The sequence below is a fragment of the Zonotrichia leucophrys genome, chromosome 7 (genome assembly GCF_028769735.1).
Source record: "Zonotrichia leucophrys gambelii isolate GWCS_2022_RI chromosome 7, RI_Zleu_2.0, whole genome shotgun sequence".
Classification (NCBI taxonomy): domain Eukaryota; kingdom Metazoa; phylum Chordata; class Aves; order Passeriformes; family Passerellidae; genus Zonotrichia; species Zonotrichia leucophrys.
The window spans coordinates 9,008,614-9,022,931 of record NC_088177.1 but is presented as its reverse complement, the minus strand read 5'-3'; the positions used below and the strand labels follow the sequence as shown (position 1 = coordinate 9,022,931).

Here is a 14,318-nt window from a genome sequence, read left to right as displayed (position 1 = left end):
AATTTGGAGCAAATGGAGCCAATGAGGACTGTACTCTGGTGGGTGCCTTCAGTTATGAAAAGATTGAAGAAGGCATGAGAAATAATATTAACTTTAGGATCAGCCCCATTTTTTTCCTTTGAGAGAACAATGCGTGCCTTATCTCCCTCTGAATAAATAAATCATAATTGCCCGACAGTTACCCGTCACAATAAACTTGACCAGATCTTCCAACAATTAGTTACGCGTTCTCTCTGCTCTGGTAAAAGTCTTGTTAAATGTGATGAATGTTAAAATAAGCTACCCCTGAACGTACTTTCCAAGATCTTTATTGGAAAAGTACAAGTATGTAAGCCTCTTAAGGAGACCATAATGAAAGAGGGTGACTGGTGAAAGATAAGACTAGAGATAGCATTAGATATTCAGATACAAATGAAATACTGATTGGATCATGCATTTTTGATGGGGTTTGATGTATTCCTGGTGCTGCTTTAAAAATTAAAGGTGTACCCCTTTTCCTTCAGGAGCCAAGCACTGACTCCAGCAGCAGTTTTGCTGGAGAGCACTGCCAGCTTGGCCCTTTCCATGGGCAGGTTCAGCTGCCTAGAATATTGTCTGGGAGAATCATACCCTAGTTATTGCAGTGCTCTCCTGCAGCAGTACCTGGACCTCAGGTGAGAAGGAACTTCCCATCAGTCCAGGCTGGGGTAAGCCCATGCTGTCTATCAGCCCTTAGGAGACAGCAGCCAGTGGTTTGGATAGAAGAGGGAGGCTTGCAAGATGTGAGGCTTCCCCAGCAGAAAGGGAGTGGGAAGTGTTTTGAAGCCTTCTGACTCAGGCACCCCATCCACCCGATACCCACAGGAGCCCCAGGCCAACTTTGTAATCAGGGACATGCAGGGGGTCTGCCCCTAGGACATGGAATTGGAAGGCAAGAGCAGAGCAGCAGATTTGAGCACCTGCACACAAACAGCCCCAAGAACTGGCCCCAGGTGTGTCCTTCTGGCTAAGGAACCAGGGCAGACCTTGGTACATCTGAGGACCTTTAACTGGATTAGGAAAATGACCAATATTTTTTTTTTGTTGTTCCCAAGAAAGGTCTGACCTTTTGCTTGGGATTGCCCCATCTGTGTGTTTCTAAGTGATTAACCCAGCTGTAGCAGTGTGATGGGTCCTTGGCTGGAAGTGCTGCTCCTCCCTTGAGCAAAACAGGAGAAGCTGCATTGAGGCTCCTCTCTGCAGGTTGTGTGAGTGAGGGTCAGGCTGTGCAGTGGGCAGAGTGATTTCTTTGTGTCCCTGTTGGTGCAGAGCAGGGCACTGAGAACTTCACCTGAACCAGGCAACGCTCCTGGGCCACCTGCACACCCAGAGATAGCACAAGGAAATTCCTTGTGTGTTTTCCACTCTTTGCACAGTGATGGATGTCTTGGTGCAGCCCAGGTCTGGACATTCATAGCACTGTGTGATCTCCATGCTACTGGAGGAGCTGGTGAAGGTCCATAACTCCAGAAAAGCAGGTAGGGAATTTCATGGTGGAGGTTCATAACTACGGGCAAGAAGGGATGTTAGAGTAACAACCTACTGGTTTCACTTGCAGCCTTTAACTTCTATAGGTCTTTTTACATGCAGGGTCATATATTTAAAGTGGATTTCTGGATTAATGTAAGGTTGTTTGAGGCTCCCTCCCTTAAGTAAAAACACACGACACCCTTGCTTTCTTGTGGAAATGAACATAAATATGGATCCATTTCTGCAGTGGTTTAACATGCAGCTGAATTTACCCCAGAATGTCTGTTATAGGATGCATCATATAAATATATAGAGTCACATTTTAGATACTGATCATGTCCTCCATAGATAATAATATCAGTTGGAGGTTATTACAGGTTCTGTGATGTAGCTGTTTCATATTTGACTTTTTAAAATATGTTCCACTTACTTGTAGACCACACAAGCTCTGTGGAGGACACCTGGTATCTATTAGATTGTTTCAGCCCGTGGAACAAAGCTAATCTGATATGACTAGGGAAGTTGGGAGTTTTGCCATTGATTTCAATGGCAGCAGGATGGGACTCAGAAGGCTGAACTGTAAAAACACAACTCCATATGATTTTATTCACATCTAGCCTGTCAGGAATAAAATCCCAGCAACCAGAGGTCAGGGGAGCTGCACTGTGCTAAGTTGCACGCGTGCAGGATTGCAAGCACAGACAAACCATCTGCACGTGTGGATTCGCTGCTTTCACCTGAGGTTTAATTTAAAAATGAGCATCAGCTCAGCCTGAGCTACAACAATAGACCAGTGCCCTGAATATTGCTGTAGGTGGGATAAATCTTGGCAAAAGTAACAGGCACCTAGCAATGCCAGAGGAAAGTAGAGCATTCCTCTTTGCCTTGCATATTGTAGCTTTCTGAATATCCAGGAGATGGTACAATTACTGTTCACAGTGCCAAGCACCTACTTCTCCCACCTGAGGACATTTCTGAGTGCTGATTCCAGCAGGATTGCTGAGCCCTTGTAAACTGCTTGTGCAGTGTGGTCAGTTACAAGTCAGCAACAAGCTCTAACTTCCCAGGCAGTTCAGCAGCAAAGATGGAAGATTTTTCCCCAAAAGAGTGAAACCCAAGATGCTGTAGAAAGCTTCAGGGTCCTGCAGGTCCTCTTTTAATCCACTAACTCTTGACCACTGCCCTGAAATTCCTAGTGCTCCCCAGATCCATCCCAACATTGCTTTGGAGGCAGTGTCCTGCACGGAGAGCTGGTTTAAGGTGGCTGAGCCCTGCTGGTGCCCCTGCAGTGTGACAAGGAGCCTGCACACAGCACGGGTCCCCTTCCCTTGCTCCAGCTCCACATCAGTCCCTGCAGTGCTGATGCTGAGAGAAGAGCATCCAGCTCTGCCTTTCAGGCAGGCTTGCACCTCTGCTGAGGGTTTTTGTACTTGGATACACACTGCTCAGTCAGTGGGTTTTACTACCCTGAGCCTGCAAAACTTGAAAAGCTACTTGTAAGCTTTATGTAAAATTACAGCAGCTTGTCATACTTCAAGCTCCTCTTTATATCTAATAAATTATTAAAAATGATTTATGACAACACGTAAATGATTGAGCATGAGTGACATCACTGTTGTTATTAATGCATATCAGGGGCCCAATTTTATTGTGGTTTTGTTTATTTTTTAAGGATTCCTTTATTTTGGATTCTTCCTAAATCCACACTTACGGCAGTAGTGACTCTGAGAATTGAACTTACCATTTTTTTATGTCTGGCAAAATCATCCTTGAAATCACCAGGAATTTTATGTGTATGAAGCTAAAAGTAAATCAGGACTTCAAGGTTTGTTTCCAAACAATTCAAAGGAGTCTTAGGGTTTTTATTTAATTTGGATGAAGTGAACTTGAAGGGAAAGTTCAATCACTAAAAATTAATATGGCTCTTCCCCATGCATTGAATTAAAGAAGATGGACTTGGAGAAATCTTCATGAGACATCTGACCCAACCCTTTGCATCACACATAGTAAAGGTTGTACTAAGCCAGCCATAAACTCCATTTTTATCTTATGCATCTCTACTGGTGCCTTAATTATCTCAATAGGCAGTTATTGTGTTTGCCAGGAAAGCTGTCATCAACTGTACCACTGCAATAATTTTTATGTTTCTCTTTCTGCAAAGATTCTTTCATTTAGAAGAAGTCACAGGAAAATGTTCATGTGTTAAATGGATTTTCTGGTCAGATAGATTTATAAAAATAATATGGCAGTGTAGAAATTCCAGTGGCTCTTTAATATTTAGTTAAATAATAGAATTAACTGGGTTCTAATTTTTGTCAGTGCTAAAGCATGCACTGAATGGTAAATGATTTAGAATGATTTCTGGGTAAACTAAGACAAATACTAGAACAGACTTGCATATCAAATTTATTAGAAATCCTTCTTTTGAACTGTACTTTGGGTAAGAGAGTATAAAATTAATCCAATTTAAGTTTATGTCAGAGTAGCAAACTAATTACAAATTCACAAAATTAATTGCCACAGAGTTACGGAAATTGTTACATGACTATTTGAAATAGTCCTGGAAGGAAGAAAATTCTCTAAAGCCAGAGATCAGAGCTGCACCAATTTTCAGCAGTGCTCAGGTCCTGAGAGTACAAAGCTATCCCCAGAGCCAGCCCAAGTTCAGAATAACTACAGCTCCTGCATTCCTGGCACACCACAACAAAAGACAATAAACGGAGTCAGGTTTTGTCCGGTCCAGTCAGCCCTCGCTACTGTGCTCAATGCTTTGCTTCAGTCGAATGCAGGACTGGACTCAATATGTGCCTGCTTTTTCTTTCTTTTTTTTTTTTTTTTTTTTTTTTCCCTTTATCCTGCCCCTCTGTCCCTCCTTTTCTTTCTAAATGTATGTAGAAAGAAAAAGTCCCTCCACAGTTTCCAGGATCAGCCCCTCCCGGATTGCATCTTACGGTGCCTCTTGGCTGTACTGCACGTTCCCCACCATAAATACATCCCCAGGACATCAGGAGCAGAGCAAGGGGCTGCAATATTGGTGAAAGGGACATTACAGGAGAAAAGTTGAAAACCTCAGGGCCTGGTCCTGACCTCTTTGAGCTGAACAGGAGCTGTTGCGTGGGCTTCAGTGGGAGCAAGCTCGTGTGCTCTACGTGCAGAAGCATTAAACTTAAAAGCAAGCTGTTTAAAAGGCTGCATTGTTTCTTGCTTGTACTGATAGTTTCTCATGTAAAGTTCTATATATTCTTTCACAATAAATACATGAAACAGTTAATCCAATGTTATATTGTTTAGTAATATTTTACTTGCAAATGACCGTCATTTCTTCTCTGCTCTGTTTGTTCTTCTGAATGTCTGTTTTATATTCTGGAAATAGAAGAGCTGTTCTTTTAATGCCCATTTCTTTCTGATGATAATAGTTCTTTCTGGCAAATGCTGTGACTTGCAGCTAGTCTATATTTTCGATCAGTAAATATTGAACCACAATGGCAAGGAAGGTCTGAGCTATGATGCAGCTAAAACAAACAAATAGAAAGCAGCCCACTTTTTTTTTTGGGCTATATTTCTATTATTTTCTGTACAGATGTACCCTCCTCTAGGGTAGTTCTAACATACTGGCAGGGATGTAGGGCAGTCTGTGTTTGGGCAGTAGGTGCAGTGGGGAGGACAGGAGCCTTGTGGGTCAGTGGCAAACACCCTGCCAGCTCTCTGTGTGCCCCGTGGGACAAACAGCAGGGTCCTGGTGGCTCCATGGAGACATCAGGGTGATGCTGGGCATCCCTCAGCACCCTACACTGTAGCATGGGACTGGCACCGACAGTGGGGCTTTGCCAGGAGCTTTTGGGGCTGAGGGGAGGGCAGTGCCCCAGGTCTGGGGCAAGGCAGACCCCGCTGCAGGCTCAGTGCTGGGGTAATCCCCTTCTCCTGGCGATGCCCAAGCAACCAGCGGGCCAAATCCCCGGCCCTCGCCACAGCAAAATGCCATTGACTTTAATGAGCGTTTGCAGGCAGATTTCAGATAAGTCAATGTGGACTTTTGTCTGCGTGAGGACTGAGGGATTTGGCCTACGGTCTTTTACAGTATGAAGTTAATCAACATGCGGGAAATTCCCACACCCTGTAAAGGGCTCTATTGTACCTCTGCTCGACAGAAATCTCTGTTAAATCACTGGATTCTCTGCTAAAAAGCTGTGGGTATGATATGAACCAAAGTAACTCCAAGTCAGTTAACAGGATCTTCCCAGGAATGTATCAAAAAAAAGTTTCCACAAAAAAAAAAAAAAAGAACCTGGATAATTCAATGGGAGCCAGTGGGGAAGTACCCGCTCCTGCCCTCATTAACATCAATGGGAGTTTCCCCATTGACGGAGCCCATTCAGTGGGAGAGGAACTGGGCTTTACAGTAGCACTTTAAATTATACTCAAAGGTCACTTAAATTATATGGTCACTTTAAAACTGCTCTGCAGAAACCTGAGTAATATTCAGTTATGCTGGGCACTTGCCTGAAAGTGTCAATTAGGATCTCTTTGGATACATTCACTTTTCAAAAAGCCAGTTGGCATCAGCAGCTTGTTGTAAGAGCTGCTGCAGTCTAAGGTGCTAAAATGAAGCATTTGTTTTTGAAATGACCTATAAAGCCTGTCAGCATTTGCAATCCAGGTTGTGAGTGCTTGTGCAAGGCAGACTGTTTGATGTCCAGGCGGATAGTTTGCGACCTTGGGCAGGATCCAAGTTTTTCAGGGAGCTGAAATGATCACCGGACAGTATAGAAATACAAGCATTTGGCAACATGAAGTACAGATAGAGACACCATCCTATAAATAATCTATTCCTCTTTCATTTATATGGGATCCTGGAAATAATATTCTCTATTATGAAGGAAAGGTGTCAAAGAATAGGACAGAAAAACGTGAACACAGCCAAATGGCTTACCTGCCAACACAGGCACAGCTCGCCCTCTAAGTTAGCTGTGCTTTCCTTGTCTGGCAAAATATCTACAAGAAGCAATAAACAGCCTAAATAAAGCATTAATTCTCAGCCTTATCACTTACAGATCCATTATGCCTTCATATAATTTACTAATATTTATCTAGATGAACTAAATGTTGCTGAAAATTTAAAGGTGGTAAACATGCTGTCTGCTGAATTATTCTGTGTGTGCTGGGGAAGTAGCTCATGGCAGAATTGAATTATTTAATATTATTTTCCAGTATCATGTAGAAGAAGTATAAGCTTCATTTTTGGATTATGATTTGTATTATGAAATGCTTATCAAGTGTTTTGCAAAGATTAGTTTGGTTTTAATTAAATAAACCTTTCTCAGGAGAAAGCTCCCAACTACTCTTTGTACCCAGAGGCTACCGTACTTGTTGTTTTTAATTATTTTTCACTGTTACCCAAACTGCTTTGGGTACTCCTGCCCAATTAAATCACAGACATGGGCTTCTTATACACAATATGTTTAATATTTAATTTTAATTAAATTAATTAAATTGTTTATTTAATTTTATGTGCATTATTGTGCGTGAAGCAATGCAAAATTTATGATAGGAAGAATTTGTGGGAGCTTTCAAACAAGCTAATTACTGAGGTAAAAAGAGACTTATTCTGTCTTTCTAGGGAATAGGCATTCGACCATTAGGAGATAAGAGAAGTTGTTTGGATAAAATAATAGGTGGTTGCACAGCATTAAGAATTATTTGTTTTACCTTACTTTATCTTGTAACCATTACTTGATCATATTATAATGGATTTGACAACAGCCTTCTCCTGCAGTTGTTGCAGGCAGGTAATCAAGAATTTATCAGGGTAAATAAACCTAAAGCTACAATGTAAATGCACTGGTAATGTTAAAAATTGGCAGCTCAGGTGCCACAGATACACATTTTTGGTTACACCCCGAGTATTTTTTCTTCCAGGAGACCAATTTATCTTTTAGGTAATCTTTACGAGAGCCTGCCATTTATTAAAAAGATTAGCAAATAGAAAACCCATCCCTTTTTTACTAGTGCAGGTAATCTGTTGTGATAGACTTTTTTTCCTAATGAAGATTTCTTTCCCATCTGAAAAGGGAAGGGGAAAAGAGTATTTTTGATGCTGTTTTAATCTAGTGGTGCATTGTTTTGAGAAGGTCGCTGGTGCTGGGCATAGACAGAAAGCTGTTTTGCATGACCCTGATGCAGCTACTTCAGCAGGATGTAAATAAGCCAGAAAAACATAAAAATGCCATTTTGTATGGTTATTTTTTATTATTTGTATAAAGGCAGCTCATGATCCTCTTTTGTACCCATGCAGAGGCTGTGGGGACCCATCCAAAGCCCTCTGGGTTCAGTGGGGTCTGTCAGTGCTGGGGGCTGGAACAAGCCCTGTGGGGCTGATTGCTTAACTCTGCAAGAGGCAAACCTGTGGCTGTGCCACAGCTGCCCCATCAGGGGCACAGCTCCGGGGAGGAGGCACCAGGATCAGGGCCCTGGGCTGCCAGGGCTGGGAGAGGGTCCTGGAAATGCAAACCAGGCTCGTGGTGGGAGCAGCCCTGCCTGCTCCTGCAGCTGCTGTGCCGAGCTCAGCTGCGAGCGCGATCCCGGCAGAGGGAAATGCAGGTTCTTGGGGAAAAAAAAAGTACAGGGGAGTTGGTTTGCTTCTCCCCTGCCCTCTTCCTGCCCCTTGGAAAAGCAGAATGTATTTTGTGAACTCCCAACATCTGCAAAGTCGTGATGGGCATTTTCCCTTTCCTTGTTAAGGGAGTTCATAGTGAAATAGAACATGCTACTTCTCTGACTATTGTGACAATTAAAACAAATATAAATAAATGTATTCACAGGAGTTATTAATATAATAATTAACAAGTCACCAGCCCCAAGAGCAGAGCAGCTAAAAACAATTTTTCTTGAATGTTAGAGATATTCATAGAGCAATAGTTTTATTTCAGCAGATTAAATAGTATCATAAAAGTAGCTGATGATGCAGTAAATTAAAAATCAGACTGGGTCGACTTTACAGCAGCTTTTTTTAGTCTAATACAATTACCCATTACTGGCTAAACATTAGTTTTAAATCAACAGCAGTTGTCACAAAGAATTTTCTCTTAAAATTATTACTAGGAGAATTTAAAATGAGAGCAATATTACCGGATACACAAGGCCTGAAGAGATCTTAATACTGAAGGAACACACATCATAAAGAGTCATCTAGATATAATTTTTCCCCTGCAGTCTCTATTCCTGCACAGAGCCAGGCAGAGCGGTGCCTGAGCACAGCACGCCTCCCTAACGTGCAGGCGCACACCGGGAGAGAAATGCACTCGAATTCACAGAGATTCAGCCTCACCTCGGAGTGGTTAGGCTTAAAGGGGAGCTGTGAATAAGGAATTAGCTGGGGCCCAGCCCTGTGTGGCAGCTCTGTGGCACTCGGGGCTCGGTGCCACTCTGGGTTTCCACGCGCTCGCCGTACGCGATGCTGTTAGGGGAGCGACAGCACCCAATTATTTCCAGCCCCTTTTCAAGGTATTCTGTGCAGTACTGGAAAACTCCGAAGTTCAAAGCCTTTGCATGCTAATGGGAAGAGGGTTTATGCCATGAATAAAATGGGAAAGGGCCACATGATTCTGGAGATTGTCGGCGGGGAGATTTGGGGTGCTGCATGCAGCTCCCCATAACCAGCACCAGCACAGCACTCAGATCACTTCCATCCCCAGCTGCTGTGACAAGAATGGGTGCAAAACAGGCATTTTAGGTTGCCTGCTTTTCCTTCCCTTCTCAGGAAGATCTGGGTTCTGAGAGAAGACCGGAGAAACAAGTGTGTCAAGCCAACGTGGCGTATTTAGAGCGGGACATTTCACAAGGATAAATAAATGCTTTTTACCAGCCACAAAGACACACAGATGCTCTGCTCTGTGCTCCCATGCTTGCAATAAGGCGGGGAGAAGCTCGGATGTAAAGTTCATGATGTAAATCAGGACAGGCAACTGCAAGGAAGAAGTAGCTATATGATTTACAGAGTAAATTACTGGCTCCACTAGATTTCATTATCTTCACCAAACTGTTCTTTATATTTCAGCGTGTTTATATTTTATTCAGAGATCTTTTCAGGGCAGGAGGCTGAGCATGCACACCGTTGCCATTTCCTGAGATGCGTGCAGGGTTCCAGGAGTTATTTATAAAGGCAAACTTTGACTTTTATAGGCAGGGCGAGATTATTTTCCCTAGCTAAATATATGTTTTAGTAAGTGTGCTAAAGGTACTTTAATATATGTGCCTGTTATCTGATGAGCTTACTGCAACAGCTGCTGTTTATCCATGACGGCATTCTGCTGTAAGATTGATGGGTGGAGGACTCGTAGGAGCCAGCTCCTGGGAGCCCCTGCCCTGGCACCCCAGGCTTCCCCAGCTGCTGCCCCATGCATGGCAAACACTGGCGTGCCAGCCCATGGGCACCATCGGACCACACGGCTCTGCTGTGGCTGTCCTCAACCAAAATGGAACTGTGGGAACCCTTTTTGGCTGATCCCAACCTTGTTGCTTTTGGAACGGGGTCCCCAAGGGAGCTGGTGATGGAGGGAGGGAGGATTTGTACACAGCAGTGGTAAGACACAGGCTATGAGTTCTTCCTAAGCTCAGAATTGGAGTAGAGGCCACACAAGGATGGAGGCAAGGCAAAGGGAACATGAGAGGGCGGAAGGTTTGGTGGTCAAATCTGAACTGGAGACTGTTTACTGCTGGGACAGCTCATCCCTTTGTGGTGGTCACTCCTGTGAGCTCAACTACACCATGTGCTGATGCTGTGTTTAATTTCTTTTTAATCCAGCACTGGGCATTTTCCTTCCCTTTGTCCGTGGCATCTGCTGCAGTGTTACCCAACTTCACCTGCACTTTCCACAGAGAGGTCCTTTGCCCCTGGCAGTGCCCATTTCCCCAGGCTCTCTCGCACCTACAGCTTCACTCCCACAGCTGTGGTCACTGAGAGGGTCATCTCCTGGAGCAGGAGCCATCTAAGGGACAGGGAGAACTTCCAGGCCTGTACCCTGCTGCATGGTGCCACCCCTTCCCTTCCTCATGCTCTGGGACGTGAGGATGAGGATGAAGGCAGACATCCTGGTGGTGGGGGTGCCCTGAGCCACAGGCAGCTATTTCCTGCCACTCCTTATGGGGGTGGACAAGTTTCATGTGACTTAGTATCTGAATCAGGAGTGCAGGTCTTAAGGAAGGGTAATCTTGACTTGACAGAGAAAAACATTTCCACTTGTGCTGTTCAAAGCCATTGAAGGAGCTCCATCAGCCCCAGCATGGCCATCCCAAACTGTGTGGTCAAAGCTGTGTGCTGTACCACACAGGCAGTCTATATTATTATTTAAAAGAAAATAAATAAGAAAAGAGAAAATAGAAAAGAAATATGTAGTATTTGTAAAGAAAAATCTATTTGATGACTGTACTTTTAAGAAAAACTTTAAAGCTGGTCTAGAACAGCACTTCTGAACTTCAAAACACCATGACTTTAGAGGGGTAGAAGTCTTCCCTTTCTAGCTCTGTATCTCTCTGTCCAGCAGGTGGTCATCACAGGCACTTCAGAGCATTTTGCAGTGTATTTATCATTACAGATGTTTGATGAACTACAGCAATTTAATTATTCCCATTTTTCAGCAGTGGAGCTAAGGAACAGGAGAGTTAAATGATTTGCTCAAAGTAGCACAAGAAACTTGTGGCAGAGAAAGGCTCTGCCCTGGGGCTTTCCTGCAAGACATTGTTAAGACTCAACTTCAAAGGTGGGACATTTTGATACATAAAAATCTGGCTACTGCTCTGGGATGAAGTTTTACCTTGGCTGCCCCAGCTTCAGGCCAGCACGTTGTGTGGTGGTTGAGTGTAAATTTGTCATTCTCGAGGAAAGGATAAAAGTGCTCCAAGAAGAAGTAGAGGCTGAGATTTTTCTAAAACTGCGGAAATTGATGGGAAGGAGTTAGAAGATGGTTTTATTTCTTCCCTGTGCAAGCAGAACTTGTAAAATATATCTCATGAGGTTATTCACACATGTGTAATGTGTGCACATTTGCCAGTGTGTGTATGGTGCACACGCGCGTTGTGTTTCTGTTCATGTATTTGATCTATTTAACCATTATTTATTTGATCCATTTAACCATTTTGGGCACGCTCTTTATATTCCCAGCAACAAATAAAATGTCGCCCCATAGGCAGAAGTCTTGCACACTGGGTCTGAGTCTAGAAGTAATTTTCTTTTGTTCGCAGTGGAGTTATTAAGCTCTCACAGTATGGGTTCACAGCCGAAGCACTGACAGACTTAATTTCAAGAGCAATGTGATTAGGGCAAGGCACAAGGTAGTGCTGTACCAGTGCTTACCTTTATTAGCTGTGACAGTGGCCTAAGTCCAGCCAGCTGAGGAAAAAACAAAACTGAGGCAAACAAACAAACAAACAAACCTTCTCCAGCAGCAGAGACAACTTTGGCTTTTGGAGGCGTGCTTTAGGGGACGTGTGATGCCAAGCAAATTCCAAACTGGGGGAGACTCACATGTGCTTTTACTAATATTTATTTTATGACACATTATAACTACTGTGTGTTACTGTTGCTATGAACCCTTGGGAAATAAAACTGGCAGCCGTGCTGTGGTGAACCTAATAGTCCACAACTTTATTAAACATGGAAGGCGATGTACGCGGCATGGGCAGGAGCCGTCGGTCCCGGCCCAAGGCAGGCAGTGGTGTGGCCAGGAACTCTCCCCAGCACCTCCACGTCCTCCTTGCAGGGCCAGGCTGTGCTGCTCCCATGGGTCCTGCTTTGCAACTGCTCGTGTCCACCGAAAAGAGCCGAAATGTCACCGTGCCAATATTAGCTGCACGCAGGGAGCTGCACCCTGATCAGCTGGAGAGGGGGGATTACTCACGGATATTGCTCTGAGGAAAGCTGCACAGGGAAAGGAAAATGAAAGAAAAACAACATTCTCTATATAAAAATTCTCTGGCAGCGTTAATCAGCTGCATGTTTGGTTCCCAGCTATTTGCCTGGCTCTTGCTCCAGGTTGTGTTTCTGCTTTGGCATCGTGAGGCTGCCAGGGCTGCTGATGCTTGGTGGGCACCTCCTCAGAGACACCCGTGGTGGGAAAGGGAATGCAAACAAGAAACCTGCCTTCAAAACATCCTTCTTTTTTTTTATGAGACGGCAAAACCCAAATCTAATGGGTTTGTACAGTCTGAATACCGATCTCATTAAAATGCTCTTTTCCATTTCTTTTGGATCAAACCCTGCTATAGTCCTTCCCTAAATATTAATCATTTGTCTTTTGGGACCATGTTCATTTTCCATTTTCTTCTTCTACCAGCATTTTTAGGGACTGAATAATTGCTCTCTGGAAACAATTATAAACCCAGTTAACTCTTCCCTTTCTCATCTTCTCTTCTAAGTGCACTACATTGTTATGGTTTTAAGGCACATATGGGTAGGGTTCCTCATTCTTTCTTTGTCTGGATTGAGGGCTTGTGTGTAAAAAGAAAAAAAAAAGCGGAAGGTAAATTAATAACTTTTTCACCTTTTTTGAATTCAGTGGCTTTCTTTGTGAGTTTCCATGAGATGGTGGATTGAGAAATGTGAGGCAAAAATAAACAGCTTGCAAGGACTGAGTGGCTGGTAGGACTGGTGGGCTTGTGCTAATATTTGTTTCTAGGCAGGTACTTGAAGAGTATGTCACAAAATTTTGAATCAAATGCATGGCCAGAAGGAGAAGATGTAAACTTCATCTTCCTGTCTTTAGTTTTCAGGCCTAATATAGACATATTTTCCCACAGTTACAAGAGAACAGCGATGTGAGGGATGATTTGGTGGAAGAGGTCTTTGCCTGAGCAATACTGAGAATATCTTGCTAAAAGATAACTGGTTATTCTTTTCTCTTCACTGTAGCAAAGGCACGTGGTATTTGTAAAAGTGTGGAGTTAAATGCCCAATATGAGGAAGTGCGTAGCAAAAAGCAGTCTGAAGTTTCTGCCTCTTCAGGGGTCAGACCTTAGAAGCCAAAACTCAGATCCAATAAAGGGAATTAGGAATTTCAATACTAATGAACTACTGTGGGACACAACAGTCAACTCCGGGGGTCCTGCTATCCTAGGGCATCAAAGGATGTTATAAAGCTTCTACTTTAGTTTGTTGTCCCATTAGGAGAAGGGTATCTGTGCACTGACAGAACCCTCTTTTGATATTTTGATTAAAATTTATTAAGTTCTGTAATCATCTCTCCTTGCCGCTTATTGCCATTATGATCCCTAAATGCCCTCGTCTGTGATTTTCCCCTTCTCAAAACTTTTTGTGGCATTCAGATCATCTCTGTCTGACAAAGTGGGAGGACAGAACATTTGTGGAGGCACTCTAGCTCCTAATTGGAGTGATAGTGGCACAAAGGGCTCTGGAAACAATCCGTGGTGCTTAGGAACGAGGCCAAGAAGGGCTGCCTGCCCCTCAGCAGTGTCAGCCAAGTTGTGAACAGCACAAGGCCTGTGAGCAGTAAACAACCTGGCTCATCAAGGCTCTTCACAAACTGTGACAGTTGAGCTTCTCTTACTGTGGGGATTTTTCCAATTACTGTCCTGACAGGATCGTTCAGCACCACACTGGCTTTTACTTTCTTTCTGGAAGTGGAATAAGTTCATGAAGATCAAATGCAGTTTTTGCTGCCATTTCACACTGTAGGTCCTGCAGGAGGTCAGGCAATACCTGGGACTCTGAGACTCCTCTGAGCTCTGTGCAGGTATCATGCAGGACCCAACACATGCCAGCAACTCAAGATTTTCTTTGGAAGAAGCAGTTGTTAGAGTCTTTCTAACCAACTTTTCCT

At 43.6% G+C, this 14,318-nt stretch overlaps 1 long non-coding RNA gene across 2 annotated transcripts; it reads left to right on the top strand.

The window, feature by feature from the left end:
* The first annotated feature begins 1,122 nt into the window (after positions 1 to 1,122).
* LOC135450633 (uncharacterized) lies at positions 1,123 to 4,728 on the top strand. Of its 2 annotated transcripts, none has more exons than XR_010441123.1 (3): positions 1,123 to 1,226; positions 1,395 to 1,496; positions 4,384 to 4,728. It is a non-coding gene; the product is annotated as an uncharacterized LOC135450633 (long non-coding RNA). The 2 variants fall into 2 exon arrangements; XR_010441122.1 differs by having other exon boundaries at positions 1,139 to 1,221.
* The last annotated feature ends 9,590 nt before the right edge of the window (positions 4,729 to 14,318 follow it).